The following is a 15,580-nucleotide window of genomic DNA, read 5'->3' as shown; positions in this document are numbered from 1 at the left end:
AGGTAGGTGAAGACAGGTATCAACTCATGGAATGAGAAAAAACAACAGCAACAACAGAAGACCCCCAGGATTTTGGAATTAAAAAAAAAAAAAAAACACCTCTGCAAGGCCAAATGACTCAGATTGCACATTCTCTTATTTTATGAATCCAGAGTCTGATCCTTTATAACACAAAAGGGAAAACACAACATCCCTGTAAGAGACTCACCAGGAGCATGGAGTTTATTTTTAATTGAATACCTAAAAGCATAATATCTGAATGTGACTGATAATGGAATAATAATGATGTTTATCATCACTTATATATTATTATTACTAATGTCTGACAGTGTTGCTCTTTCACATACCTTTTAGCCTTACAAGGACATGGAAGGGAAAGCAAGACAATTCTTACTAATGGAAAACCCTGCTCTCAAACATTCTCTGATCCACTCAGGCACAGTTAACCACTTCCTCACAGTGTCACCAGGGTACATACTAACTGCCTCCAAGAAGCCGTTCACACTTGTTCATTACTGGTTAGCTCTCCCCTCCCTAGAGGAAGAGTCAATAAAGGGGCAGTGACCATGCCTCATTCACCTTTGTGGTTATACAATGCCTGGAATATAACCAAAGAACACACAAATCTGTTTCACAGTTAATGAGACAGTCCTAGAGAAATGACATTTTGGTCAAGTGAACTATTAATAGGATTTAGGTTTTTGGAGGCCCTAGCTCACATCTCCTTCCATGGAATCACAATGTCTAATCTATCCTGAGAATTCCATCATGTTTACACTTTTCCACAAACATCTACAAGTCGGGAAACTGAGTAAGGCAGAAGTAGGTGGCCTTCAGGTTTACGGGAATAGGGTCAGGAGAAGGTCATACATGTAATCCCAGGTAGCTGCTGACCCACAGTGCTCTCCAGTGTACCACATCTGGTAACGTTTCCACCTGTAAATTGTGAGCCCATAATCTCACAATGCATACAGAATTAGCTTTTGTATGAACTTCTGGATTGGAGAAGGAAATGGCAACCCACTCCAGTTCTTGCCTGGAGAATCCCAGGGATGGGGGAGCCTGGTGGGCTGCCATCTATGGGGTCACACAGAATCAGACACAACTAAAGTGACTTAGCAGCAGCAGCAGCAGCTAGGTTTGTTATAGCTTTTCTTCCAAGGAGAAAGTGTGTTTTAATTTCATGGCTGCTGTCAACATCTGCAGTGATTTTGGAGCCTCAAAATATAAAGTCTCTCACTGTTTCCATTGTTTCCCCATCTATTTGTCATGAAGTGATGGGACTGGATGTCATGATCTTAGTTTTTGAATGTTGAGCTTTAAGCCAACTTTTCACTCTCCTCTCTTACCTTCATGAAGAGATTCTTTAGTTCCTCTTTGCTTTCTGCCATAAAAGTGGTATCATCTGCCCATCTGACGTTATTGATATTTCTCCCAGCAATCTTGATTCCAGCTTGTGATTCATCCAATCTTGCATTTCACATGATGCACTTTGTATATAAGTTAAATAAGCAGAGTGACAACATACAGCCTTCACATACTCTTTTCCCAACTTGGAACCAGTCCATTGTTCCATGTCTGGTTCTAACTACTGCTTCTTGACCTGCATACAGGTTTCTGAAGTGGCAGGTAAGGTTATCTGGTATTCCTGTCTCTTTAAGAATTTTCCAGTTTGTTGTGATCCACGCAGTCAAAGACTATTTTAGTCAATGAAGAAGAAGTAGATGTTTTTCTGGCATTCTCTTGCTTTTTCTATGATCCAACAGATATTGGCCATTTGATCTCTTGTTCTTCTGCCTTTTCTAAATCCACCTTGAACATCTGGGAGTTCTTGGTTGATGTACTGTTGAAGCCTAGCTTGGAGAATTTTGAGCATTATTTTGCTAGCATGTGAAATGAGTGCAATTGTGTGGTAGTTTGAACATTCTTTGGCATTGCCTTTCTTTGGGAATGAAAACTGACTTTTTCTAGTCTTGTGACCACTGCTAAATTGTCCTAATTTGCTGGCATACTGAGTGCAGCACTTGCACAGCATCATCTTTTAGGATTTGAAATAACTCAACTGCAATTCCATCACCTCCACTAGCTTTGTTCATAGTGATGTTTCCTAAGGCCCACTTGACTTCACATTCCAAGATGTCTGGCTCTAGGTGAGTGATCACACCATCATGGTTGTCTGGGTCATGAAGATCATTTTTTGTATAGTTCTTCCGTGTATTCTTGTCACCTCTTCTTAATATCTTCTGCTTCTGTTAGGTCCATACCATTTCTGTCCTTTATTGTGCTCATCTTTGCATGAAATGTTCCTGTGGTATCTCTAATTTTCTTGAAGAGATCTCTAGTCTTTCCCATTCTATTGTTTTCCTCCTTTTCTTTGCATTGTTGACTTAGGAAGGCTTTCCTTTTTATTCTTCGGAACTCTGCATTCAAATGGGTATATTTTTCCTTTTCTCCTATGACTTTTGCCTTTCTTCTTTTCTCAGCTACTTGTAAGGCCTCCTCTGACAACCATTTTGCCTTTTTGTGTCTCTTTTTCTTTGGGATTGTTTTGATCACAGCCTATTGTACCATGTTACAAACCTCCATACATAATTCTTCAGCCACTCATGTATCATATCTAATCAGATCTAATCCGTACATTGGAGAAGTGTTTGGGTGGAAGGAGAGGGTTTTTGAGGACCCCACCATCCCATTGGGAATAATACACCTACGTAATTTATTGCAAGGACCGAGTATTCCATGCAGGGTTTTAAGAAATGGGATCACCCTCTTTCTCATGGCATTGCCCAAACTTAAGACAGGTGTTTCTCAATTAAAATTAGAAGAGACTTCAGTTGGTGCCTTCTGTCCAAAGATATCAATCAGACTCTCTGTCAAAACAGAGTCCAAACAGAGAAAATAGAACCCCAAATTCCTTCAAATAAAACCCAGCATTATTGTGTCTTCAGAGCTGCAAAATCTAGTGACAAGTCAGGGAAAAACCTTGAAGGTCACATTGATGCCACTGGAGTCTTAATCCCCCAGAAAATCATCAGCCCTTCCATCACCGGGGACCCTGCATGTGGCAGAATGCAACCCCCCCCCCCCACACACACACACACAGCTCCTGCTCAGGCATACCCTTGGGAGAAGCATGACTCCTCTTATCCCATGCTCTTCCCAACAGAAAGAACAAGAGCTCAGCTGCCAATCTCCTCATCTAAGCCTGTTCCACTTACTGCTTCCCGTCTCTGGTTTTGCTTTTTCAGCTCTTCATTTTGATTGATGGGAGAAAAATTAAATTGAATTCTCTGTCTCAAGGCTGATTTGAATGAACAGAAACAGTAGGCTCCTATTCATTAAGTGCCTTGGGTTATCTACCTTGTCTTGCAATCTACAGTAAGTTGCTGAGTCTGAAACTAATTTTATTCTCCCACATGCTGGATCTTTGCAGCCTCTCCAATTCATTCATTCACTCATTCATTCACTAAAAGTGTTTCAAACAATTGCTATGCTTTAAGCACTGAACTAAATTCTGGGATTGCAAAGGTTAAAAATATTATGGACAGTGGAAGACAGAAATTCAGACAATTACACTGCTATGAATTATATGTCATAATATTAATACTAATTATCTCTGCAATGGTAAGATTGTGAGCAATTGATATTGTCTTCTTTTGGTTACTGGGATTTTAAAAAATTATTTCAAACATCTATTACTTTAGTAATTTAAAGAATAGAAGCTCTAACACTGAGAGACAAAGTACATAGGCAATCATTCAATAGATGGTGCTAAAAGATTTTTTAGTAATATAAAAATGCTCATAATATGTTATTTAAAATGTTACAAAACATGCATATATTGATGCTAATTATATTTAAAATATTGCATACTTTGAAATATATTTGAAGAGAATATGCTAAAATATTAGCAGTGGTTATCTCTGAATTGTGGAATGATGGGTAATTTACATACATTTTAAAGTTTCCCATCATTTTAAAATTTATTTAAAATAGATATATGTTATATTTCAATAGTAATATAAACTTATGCTTTCTTCTATTTCTATTTTTCTAGTAATTTTCTATCTATAATATATATATTTGTCTATTTTTGAAAAGGCCAAGGATTAAAATTGCAATCTTTCCACTAGGGAACTGGAATTAGAGAGAGCAATATGGGATTTTCCATAAAGTGGTATTTCAGAGAGATTATCACAAATAGTGGTGAATCCTTCCTAGGACAGGCAACGTATTAGTGTTTATATAGTCCTGCATGGCTTCAACCCAAAGTGTTTCATGCAACATTAAAATAAAATGTATTTTCCAAACAGCAAATATATTTAAAACATTCTTACTTATACAAAGTTACATATGAGACTGTGTTCTCCATATCTTGCCTTATGATGTCCCCTTCCTGCAACAATGTCATTCCTGACTTTTACCAAAGAACAATCCAGATCGTCTTCTCTCCCTTCTTTCACTATATGACATGGTCTCATCTCTCTTAACAAGCACATATTCAGTAGCAACACACACAGCAACTGAAATGAATCATCAGCACAGCTGGAAAATATGAAAGAGCACACTCTTTTCCTTATTGATTCAGTTATTTGTTTCCTAATTACATCAGCCTGCCAGGGAAAAGCATCTGATAGCTGAAGAACTAAAAAGGCAATTTAAGCAATGTTAAGGAATGTTCCTTAAGAAGAACAACATGTTGTATATAGAAAGCTTAAGTTTGAAGAATAATATGATTGTGTTAGGAGGTTATGGGTTGAATTATGCCCCATCTTCCTCCTCCCCCAAAATGGTCTGTCAAAATTCTCACCCTCAGTATCTCAAAATGTGACCTTATATGGAAATAAGGTCTTTGCAGATGCAATCAAGTTAAAATGAGGTCAGGCTGGATGGAGCTTAATCCAGTATTCTCCTAAGGAGAAATCTGGACACACACATAGACACAGAGGGAAGACGAGAAGATGCCCAGAGAGAAGACCACATAAAGACAGAGAGTTTTAGTGATATACCTACAAGCCAAGGGATGCCAAAAACTTCTGGCAAATTACCAAAAGATAGGGAGAATCAAGACTCCTCTATAAGTTTTAGAGGGCCCATGATCCTGCTACCAACATCATTTTGGACTTCTAGTCTCCAGGATGGCAGTACAGTGGACTTCTATTGCCCCAGCACATCCAGTCTGTGACACTTTATTATAGCATCCTCTTACAGCTGATACTAGGGGTAATAATGACAGATTATGTTACACTTCTCTGTTGTTTTCTTGTCTCCACTACTAGGTATTTAGTTGTAAGGCCAGAAGTTTTGTTTAGGTCCAGATTGTTTCATTTGCGGTTGAAAGCCAAAGTCTCATTTCCCTTTATTTCTCTGTCCTGTGTATCTTTACCACACCCTTAAGGGTATTTTCTAAGAATATATTTGAATTCATAATGACCATATGGCAGTAACCAGACATAATCAGAAGAAGCTACAAAACACACATTTTATAGCAGCCTTTGGTATTCCAGCCAGATTCCCTAGAGCCAGCAGATCTTCCATATACAGGGGAGGATGCTTTGGAATACATTTACACAAAAGCTCTAGTCTATAGGCAAACTCAAACTTACTGCGTAACTGCTCTGACTTTTTTCTTCAAAACCCTTATAGTTTATAAAGCATTCTGCTGAATTGTGGTCATGACAGCCTGATCTTCCTAATAAACTGAGAACTGGTTTCTGCTCAAAATAAGTTCTCTGAATCTATTTGCTTGGTAATCACAGAGCGAGTGGGAGGGCTTAACTGGGCTACAAAGGGCTACAGGAAAACCCTCCTGGGTTGTGGCAATAATTGCAGTAGACAGGAGAAAAGCCAGGATCTCATAACAAGAGATGGCACTTTCCAACATGTGCCCTAATGTGAGAGGGCACACACATTAGGTGGGATAATTCCACCTAATGTCCCTTTAAGCTCTGGGAACAGAGGCAAGAACTTTTGTCCTCAGCAACCATTTTCCTTTGCCCTTGGGAGGTACAAGACATCTACACCATAGAGGTATTTATTAAAAAAGAGAGAGAGAGAGAGTCACCTAGTTGTGCCATTCTACTGGAGATGGCAACATTTTTCTTCACTTTTTGAAGACTTCTAGCCACAAAGGTTTTCTCTCTCTCAAATGGTTTACATCATCCATTTCTTCATTTAACAAATATTGATCAAATACCTATTAAGAGCTAGCCCTGATCCATGGGTTTAAGGTATATCAGTGAACCAAAAAGACAAAAAGTCTCTGCTGTCAGGAATCTTACATTCTAGTGGAGATCAAGAACTCAAATGCTCTCAAGTATGTTGTGTGAATATGTGAGGGGAGGTATAAGAGAAACAGGACCATTACTTGTATTCTTTAGATGCAGCCTAATTTTGCTGGCACTTAAGGCACTAAGGAAATTTCTTTGCTTATCCAAGAAGATTTTTCACTTTTTATTGAAACCCTTGACACTCTTAAGGCTATCTTTTCCGTTCAGTTTAGTCACTCAGTCATGTCCAACTCTTTGCAACCCCATGGACTGCAGCACGCCAGGCTTCCCTGTCTATCACTAACTCCCAGAGCTTTCTCAAACTCACGTCCATTGAGTTGGTGATGCCATCCAACCATTTCATCCTCTGTCATCCCGTTCTCCTCTTGCCTTCAATCTTTCCCAACTCATTGGTATTTTCCAATGAGTCAGTTCTTCTCATCAGGTGACCAAAGTATTGGAGTTTCAGCTTTAGCATCAGTCCTTCCAATGAATATTCAGGACTGATTTCCTTTAGGATTGATTGGTTTGATCTCCTTGCTGTCCAAGGGATTCTCAAGAGTCTTCTCCAACACCAAAGTTCAAAAACATCAATTCTTTGGCGCTCAGCTTTTTTATAGTCCAACTCTGACATCCATACATGACTACTGGAAAAACCATATCTTTGACTAGATGGACCTTTGTCAGCAAAGTAACATCTCTGCTTTTTAATATGCTATCTAGGTTGTTTATAGCTTTTCTTCCAAGGAGCAAGCATCTTTTAATTTCATGGTTGCAGTCACCATCTGCAGTGATTTTGGAGCCCTCCAAAATAAAGTCTGTCACTGTTACCATTGTTTCCCCATCTATTTGCCATGAAGTAATGGGATCAAATGCCATAATCTCAGTTTTATGAATGCTGAGTTTTAAGCCAACTTTTCCACTCTCCTCTTTTACTTTCATCAAGAGGCTCTTTAGTTCTTCTTCACTTTCTGCCATAAGGGTGGTGTCATCTGCGTATCTGAGGTTATTGGTATTTCTCCCGACAATCTCGATTCCAGCTTGTGCTTCATCCTGCCCGACACTTTGAATGATGTACTCTGCATAGAATTTAAATAAGCAGGGTGGCAATATACAGCCTTGATGTACTCCTTTCCCAGTTTGGAACCAGTCTATTGTTCCATGCCCAGTTCTAACTGTTGCTTCTTGATCTATATACAGGTTTCTCAGGAGGCAGGTAAGGTAGGCTGATATTCCCATCTCTGTAAGAATTTTCCACATTTTGTTGTGATCCACACAGTCAAAGGCTTTGGCTTAGTCAATAAAGCAGATGTTTTTCTGGAACTCTTGCTTTTTCGATGATCCAGCAGATGCTGGCAATTTGATTTCTGGTTCCTCTGCCTTTTCTAAATCCAGCTTGAATATCTGGAAGTTCAAAGTTCATGTACTGTTGAAGTCTGGCTTGGAGAATTTTGAGCATTATCACTTTTCTCTTAACTCTAAGGAAAACACCATATGTGACGTTCGACAGGTGACATTTCCCCACAATCCTGGGGAGAAGCAGGTAGTCCTGAGAGCTCATGCTCCATCTGAAAATGGGCTCAGTTATTCCCTAGCTGGACAGGAGTGCTGAGCCAATGTGTTCAGGTTTTACAACATTTAAGAGAACTTGAAAATTCTGATATTTTTAATGGAAATTTTCCATATTTTTTCAATTTTGGCAAAAATTTAAAATGTACCAAAGGACAAATAAGATACGTTTTAAACCAAGTGACCAGGTGCTGCCTGAGGACTGCCAATTTGTGAACTAAATCTTAGTGTAGACTTACAACTGCCTGCAGGAGTGAAAGCCACTCAGTCATGTCCGACTCTTTGCAAGCGGGATTCTCCAGGCCAGAATACTGGAGTGGGTAGCTTTTCCCTTCTCCAGGGTATCTTTACAACCCAGGGATCAAATCAAGGTCTCCCACATTGCAGGCAAATTCTTTACCAGCTGAGCCTCAAGGGAAGCCCAAGAATACTAGAGTGGCCTGCAGGAGAGAGTAGGACTATTTGATCTTAGAGTAGGATTGCTAGATTTATCAAATAAAAATATAGAATGCCCAGAGAATTCAAATTTCAGTTAAAAATTAATAGATATTTTGTGTAACTGTACACCATGTAACATTAAGGATATGCCTATTTTTTAATGTTATTTATCTGAAAATCAAATTTAATTGTGTTTCCTATAATTTATCTGACAGTCTTACCTTGAAGTCCCTCCCATTCCATTTCTACAAGTCTAGATTATAAGATGCATTCCCTTACATTGGGGTTCTTTACTCTTGAACACTGGATGCCAAGTGAATGAAGTGAGTAAAGTCGCTCAGTCGTGTCTGACTCTTTGTGACCCCATGGACTGTAGCCTACCAGGCTCCTCCATCCATGGGATTTTTCCAGGCGAGAGTACTGGAATGAGTTGCCACTTCCTTCTCCAAAGGATCTTCCTGACCCAGGGATCAAACTCAAATCTCCCACATTGTAGGCAGACACTTTACCATCTGAACCACGGGGAAGTGAGTAAAAGAATCTCGAAATTATTATAAATATTCTCTGTAATCAACTAGTTCAAACCATTTCACTTTATCTATTTAATGTCAATTGAGTACTGCTGCTGCTGCTGCTGCTAAGTCACTTCAGTCATGTCCGATTCTGTGCGACCCCATAGATGGCAGCCCACCAGGCTCCACCATCCCTGGAATTCTCCAGGCAAGAACACTGGAGTGGGTTGCCATTTCCTTCTAGCATGTGCTAAATTCAGTGCCAGGTATGATAATACAAAGGTGAATAACCCAAGGTTCCCTGATCCTGTGAAATTCAAAGCCTGGAAGATACGATGGATGTGGCAACAGCTAAGTGCATCATGACACAAGGAGACTCCTGCCAATGGAAGCAGAGGAGAGCTAGGAGAACTCAAAGGAAGGAGTGGTCAGCTCTGCTGGGCTTGACACTAGGCCAGGAGCTGAGTCAGAATAGATGAGTAGGAGTTGGCCTGAAGGATAAGTTCCCCCCAAAACATTGCAGCTAACAAAGGTGAAGATTTCTAGACATTAGAAAAGATGTTGGAAATAAAACAAACATTATCTCATCCTCTTACAAAAGTAAAATTCATTTGGCTGTGGATCAGTGTACATTGGTTTAGCTGTCACATCTCAAAGGAGAAAGCAGAGATGGAAAGGGAGCTGAACAAGGTCATGTAAAAGATTCAAGAAGAAGAGGAGAAAACAGTTCCAGAAGAGTGAGTGTGAGGAGTAAAATGAAGACTTGAAGATGGGCTGTGAGAGTGAAGGCTATGAAAGCAGAGAGATGTAAGTAGATACACACTTTTCTTATCAAATTTGAAACATCCTTCCTTGAAACTTAAAAGAGTTAAGATTACAACAGCAAAAATGAAGGACTACTTTTAGAAGCAAGTTCATAAATTTCATTACTCTAAGAAGTCAGTGAGGTAAGCACAGGATGTCCTATAAACAGTTTAAGACTCAATGCTTTCCAAAGTTTTTCATCAGAACACTTCTAATGGCCAAAGGGAATAAAGCATCCCGCCAGGAATCTGGGGATTTCCCAGGTGGCACTAGTGGTAAAAAATCCATCTGCCAATGCAGGAGACATAAGAGATACAGGTTTGATCCCTGAGTCAGGAAGATCCCCTGGAGAAGGAAATGGTAGTAACAGGTTTCTCTTATAAGCTTTCAAATCACTTTTATGTAATCCATCCAACCATTAATCTGGTCATTTGTTCACTTAATGCACCATAACTTCAGGCAATCTCTTCAAATAAACTAGAGGCCCTTGGCTGACAGAAAGCCATCTGATATCATGATCCCTGTAAACAAACTTCTACTTAGCTGCTTCACAACAGAGAATCAGAGAATAATATTTTTATAGCTGAGAGTGGCCAATTCTTTTTACACATGGAGAGTCTAAGGCTCAGAAAACCTACAGGACTCGTCTAGTGCCACACAGCTAGCTAGTTTGAAGCTGGAATCTGAACCCAGGGTCTTCATTCCCAACCCAATGCTCTTATTACTGTGCTGTATTATCTTTTTTTTGGTGGGGGAGGGGGCCGGTAACTGTTTAATCTAAAAGCAAAACAAGTTCACATAACCTAACAGGAATGATGGGTCATTTGGGTATACCATGCATGAATGACACTGCCTTGAATCTATTCAGGGCTTTTATTTACAAATCATTTTCAGAATTCATTTTATCCCCTTTTATGCTGAAGAGTATTTTCTGAGCTAACAGTCATATAAGAAAATCTTGTAAACAATTCACATATTATTTATCAAAATTTATTCTTTTGTCTCCATAGCCTTATTCTCTTGACCATTTTCCTTTGCAATCAGATTCTGTTCATTTTTATGCATTATGATTCAGAAACATCTCATTTTAAGCAGTACCTTTCGAACACAACTGTTGATATTCCTCCTCTAACAGACTTTATTTGTTCTGACCCACCACCCTCCTCTTGTACCTATGTTCTTTCTCCTTCGTCTGCTTTGGTCTCACATCACATCCTACAATTAATATCCTATTTATCACTTAATTTCCTGGCTATTCACTGCATTCAATTTGTCTTTAACTCTTTTCCAAGTTCAAATTTGTTTTTCTTTCCCCAAGCCTGAATCTAAAAGAGATGGGAAAACATATTATTATTATTATTTAGTTTCAGGTCATTTAATTTAAATTGCTTTCTTTAAGTATCAAAACAATAATACCTGCTTTCAACATGAAAGAGATGAAGACGTCACTAAACCTACTGTATGAAACACCATTTGAAATATATTTTCAGGTGGACTGTTTAAAGATGTTCATGATATTAGTATTAACATGTGGCCAGAAAATCTAAGAGTTCATTAAAACTCAAGACACTAAAGGCAACAATAGTGTGTACTTCAAAGTGTTCTTTCAGAAAAATAATAATAAAGACAAAAAGAAACCAACATTTATGGAGGATCTGCCCCTGACAGGCATTTTTGTATACAGCCTGACTGATTCAAAATATACTGTTTGATGTTTATTTCTGTCCATACTTCCTGGGGGGAGAACGTGGAGGCCCCATGGGTGTAATGGACTTGCTCAAGATCCCAAAGTAAATTCCAAGCCATCTGATTCCAAAACCAGTGTTCATTCCAAAACATATACTGCCATTGAAAAAATGAGTGTTATCAAGGAAACAACCTGAATCGTAAGAGAACTCAAACTCTTTCCTTAGAAAGTTTTAGAAACTTGGGTTTGCAACACAAAAAACTGACCAAGGAGGCAAACTCTATCCTAGAAAAGTTGTCAGAACTTGGGTTTGTGATGCAAAACACTGACCAAGGAGCAAAGAGGTTTATAATTGTTTTCAAATATGGGGAAAAGTCGTTCTGTGGAAGGACAATGAGACTTTCTCCTGCTGTATCAAAGGGCAGAAGCAGGACCAGAAGGTGATCTAGACAGAAGTAAGTGTTGGCTTGACATAAGAAATAATATTTTAATGGAAAAAACTCTCTAGTGCTGAAAGAAGCTGTCTCGGGTGGCAACAAGTTCTCCAGGGAGTTACTGGATGTGTTTAAGTAGAAAATGGATGAGCACTTGGATTAAAGTTGATACCATCAGAAAATTAAAGTGTCAGATGGGGTTTAAGCCAATGAGTTCTTAGGTCCCTTTGGATTCATGATTTTTGATTCTTATTTCATGAGCAAAATCATGGAAGAGAACTCAAGGGAATATTCATTTATGATGCTCCCTAAACATTTGTAAAAGATGACAGAGGACCATTTTTCAAAGGTACTCAAATGTTGGAAAGGCCAGGACACTATGTGGCAGCTCTGATGAATTCATTCAGCCTCCCTGTTTCTAAAACCTTTGCAAAAGGATTCTCAGCCCCTCCCTTCAAGAACTAGTCTTTATTTCTTCACCCCTTGTTTTGGCATCAGAATGCAGTAGAAATGATGGTCCTGGTTCTGAGCATGGTCCCTAAGAAGCTGTGAACATTTCCAATCTTTCAGAATGCTGCCACCGTAGGTGAACAAACTCGAGCTGGCCTGCTAGGGGATGTAGGACCACATAGAACAGAACCCAGTCTACAGCCATCTCAGACCTGCACACAGCCAGCTGAGCTCTAACTAGAAGAGAAAGCCCACCCAAGATGAACTTAGCCACAGTGGACCATGGACACGTGAATGAATCTAGCTGAGACCAAAAGAAAAAAAAAATCCACCCAACTAATCCACAGAGTTGTGAGTCATAATGAAGGTTTACTGTTGAAAACTTCTAAGTTTAGGGAGAGTTGGTTACACAACATTAACTACCTGACCCACAAACCTTAGATACAGGCCTTGGCTCTCTCAATGGCCTAACTGAGCAATTTTGAAGAAGACTTTAAATCTCTCAATCTCAGTGTTCTTATATAACGAAAAGCTTTCTCCACAATAGCAGCTCTCAAATTGCTATCAAGTTACTCAGATGTCTTGTTAAAAGAAGTATATTTTGCACACCTCCTAAAAATTCTGATTCAGAGAGTCAAGAGTGGAGCCCCAAAATAAGCATTTTAACAAGATATTAGATAATTCTAACATAAATGCAGAGGAATGATACATGGAAAAACTCTGTTCTAGATCTTTCTTATGGGAGCTTGGACATTTGTAACTAAGCTCATTGGGCTGCCTTCAGTCAACCTCTACCTTCATCACAGGTCGATGATGCCCAGCTGACTATTTATAGCTCCTCGGAAATAGGAATGTCACCACTACTCTATGGCCCATTAGAGAAGAGTGATTTGTCCTAAAGTCTGACACATTCTGACTCCTGGGAAACCCACTTCTAGCGCCATCCTAGAAACCAGAACCTTGGAAAAGGAGATGGGCAGACTGTTTCCACTCACAATGTTTCTGTCCAACTGCCAGTGTTGGAACACAATTAAACAGCAAACAGCATAGCCTCAGCTAAAATGCACAGTAACAGCTGGACTGTGTGCCCTGAAAGTACAGTGCATTTATTACACAGATAATTAGATTTCCTTCTAGATCCAAAAGTCATACAGTCTGGGCATTAAGCAAAGGGGACTTACCACAGTCTAGTCAACCTTTTCCCAGAGTGCACAGAAAAGTGCTGATCCCTGGGTCCTAAAATGAGTGGGGAGGGAGCTGGGATAGAGCCAGAAGCCAGCAACTGCTCCAATGCTCTTCTGTTCTTGGCTTTAGTGACCCAAGTCAGTGGTTCTCAGCTCTTCATTAGAGTTGCCTAAAAGTTCTAAACAATACTAATACCTGGGCCCTATCTTGGAAAACTTAAATCAGAATCTCTAGGAATAGACTAGCTAGGCAAAGGTATTTTTAAAGCTCTCCAAGTAACTCTAATGTGAGGACAAGGTTGACTACTACTGGTCTAAGGCATAGATTGGCAAACCATGATCCACATGTTTTCACAGAGAAAGTGTGACTGGAACCCAGCCATGCTCATTTGTCTATAGTTGAGTGTTGCAACAGAGATCACATGGCTGGCAACGTCTAACATACTTACCATTCAACCCTCTGCTGACCACTGCTCTTGGGTACTGAGGTTAAGAGGTCCCAATAGAGAAATTTTATCCTGAGTGCCCCTCGCCTTGGTTACACACCCTTTAACCTTATTTTTCCAACACCAGGAGCCCGAAGTACTTGATGATAAAAATAACAACTAATGTCCAACAAGCACTTATTATATGTCAGAGATTAGGTTAGCATCAGTGTGTTTAAACCCTAAACTACCCTGAGAGGAATTCCGGTTAACATCATCTTACAGAATAGAAAACAGAGCTTTGCAGAGAACTAAGTCACTGGTCTGAAAACACAGAGTAAGTGTAGAGGTCAGATGTAAACCAGGCTGTCTGATTCCATGGCCTGTGTGCTCAATAAACACACAAGCCAAGATTCACAACATGGAAATGTGGAGCCTCTGATCCAGACAGCAGCATGAGCTTGGGCAGGTTACTTCCATGGGCAGAGGTAGGGCAGTTCTAAGAAGACATGTCTTACATAGTTATGGTAAGATTAGGGGTAGCATGATCCATGCCTACTAAAATGATGTCTGGAAGACCAAAACTAATTTTTGTCAAAAATTTTTCTGGAGACATTCTTGACAATATTTCATTAATTACCTTCATCCATCGAATCACTCAGTAATTTAGTGAACACTTTACCTCAACCATGTGTGGTTCTATATTCTAAGGATTCAGCAAAGAACAAGATGCTGGGAAACACAGTTGTTAAAAAATAAATACTGGGACTTCCCTGGTGGTCTAGTGGTTAAGAATCCACATTTCTACTGCAGTGAGTGTGGATTCAATCCTTGAAATAAGATCCTACATGTGAAGATGTATTTTAAACATATTTTACCCACCTGCTGCCCATTTGTTTCCACTACCATGTAAACTCCATGATATGAGGGGTCACCAGCCTTTTGTGCTTATGAACAGTAGACAGGTACCTAGTACTCTGCTTGGGTTCCATTGTAAATAGTGAAACCACCAAAGAAAAGCACAAAAATACACACACAAAAAATGGCACAAAACAGTTGTTTATACTCTGAGAGTTCAACAAGAAGGCAGACCATTGCCTTATTCAACCTCTGTTGGGAACATGCATATCGGGTGACTCAATTTTTTTGCCACTCAGCACAGGTTTCCAAATGTCCAAAATTCTGAGTATTGATTTGGGGGTTAGAAATGAATTTTAGCGAGTAGATAAATTCACATATTCACAATCTGAATCAATGACGATCAGCTGTCTAACATCATGCAAAGATAACTGCTAAGAAGAAAATCAAAGCAGGATAAGGGGATAAAGCAAGACAAGTGGTACTATTTCTGTGAAGGCAGTCAGGGAAGACCACTCCAAATAGCTAACATTTGACCAGAAACCTGAATTAAATGAAAGAGCAGGTGATATGAACATCTGAAGCGTGACCTAGGATGGAAGAAGAGTGAGGGTGAAGGTCGTGAAGTGGGAACGTAGTGGTGTGTGGGAGGAACAATCCAGCCCAGTGTATCTGTAACAGTGAGCATAAAAGAGAAGCTTCAGGAGACAAAGTCAGAGAGGAAGCAGGGAGGACTTCATGTATAAGGCATGTCTGTCTTTAATAGGATCTGGGGTCTTACATGCATGATGGAAGTGTACGGAAGCATTTCAGGAACAATCTGCCATAAATCTGATTAAAGTTTTAAAGATCATTGGCAGAACGTGGAGGAACCACAGAGAAGAGACTATTGAGGTGGTTCAGGGAAGAGGGACATTGCCTTGAATTAGCCTGTGAGTGGTGAAATTGGG

General features: G+C 39.6%; 1 protein-coding gene across 1 annotated transcript in view; it reads right to left on the bottom strand.

The window, feature by feature from the left end:
• SORCS3 (sortilin related VPS10 domain containing receptor 3) overlaps window positions 1-15,580 on the bottom strand; it is a 650,432-nt gene that overhangs the window by 245,626 nt on the left and 389,226 nt on the right. The window lies entirely within an intron of this gene.

Source organism: Ovis canadensis, chromosome 22 (genome assembly GCF_042477335.2).
Source record: "Ovis canadensis isolate MfBH-ARS-UI-01 breed Bighorn chromosome 22, ARS-UI_OviCan_v2, whole genome shotgun sequence".
NCBI classification, from domain to species: domain Eukaryota; kingdom Metazoa; phylum Chordata; class Mammalia; order Artiodactyla; family Bovidae; genus Ovis; species Ovis canadensis.
Note: the sequence above shows the minus strand (reverse complement) of the source record. Positions and strands in the feature narration are given on the sequence as shown.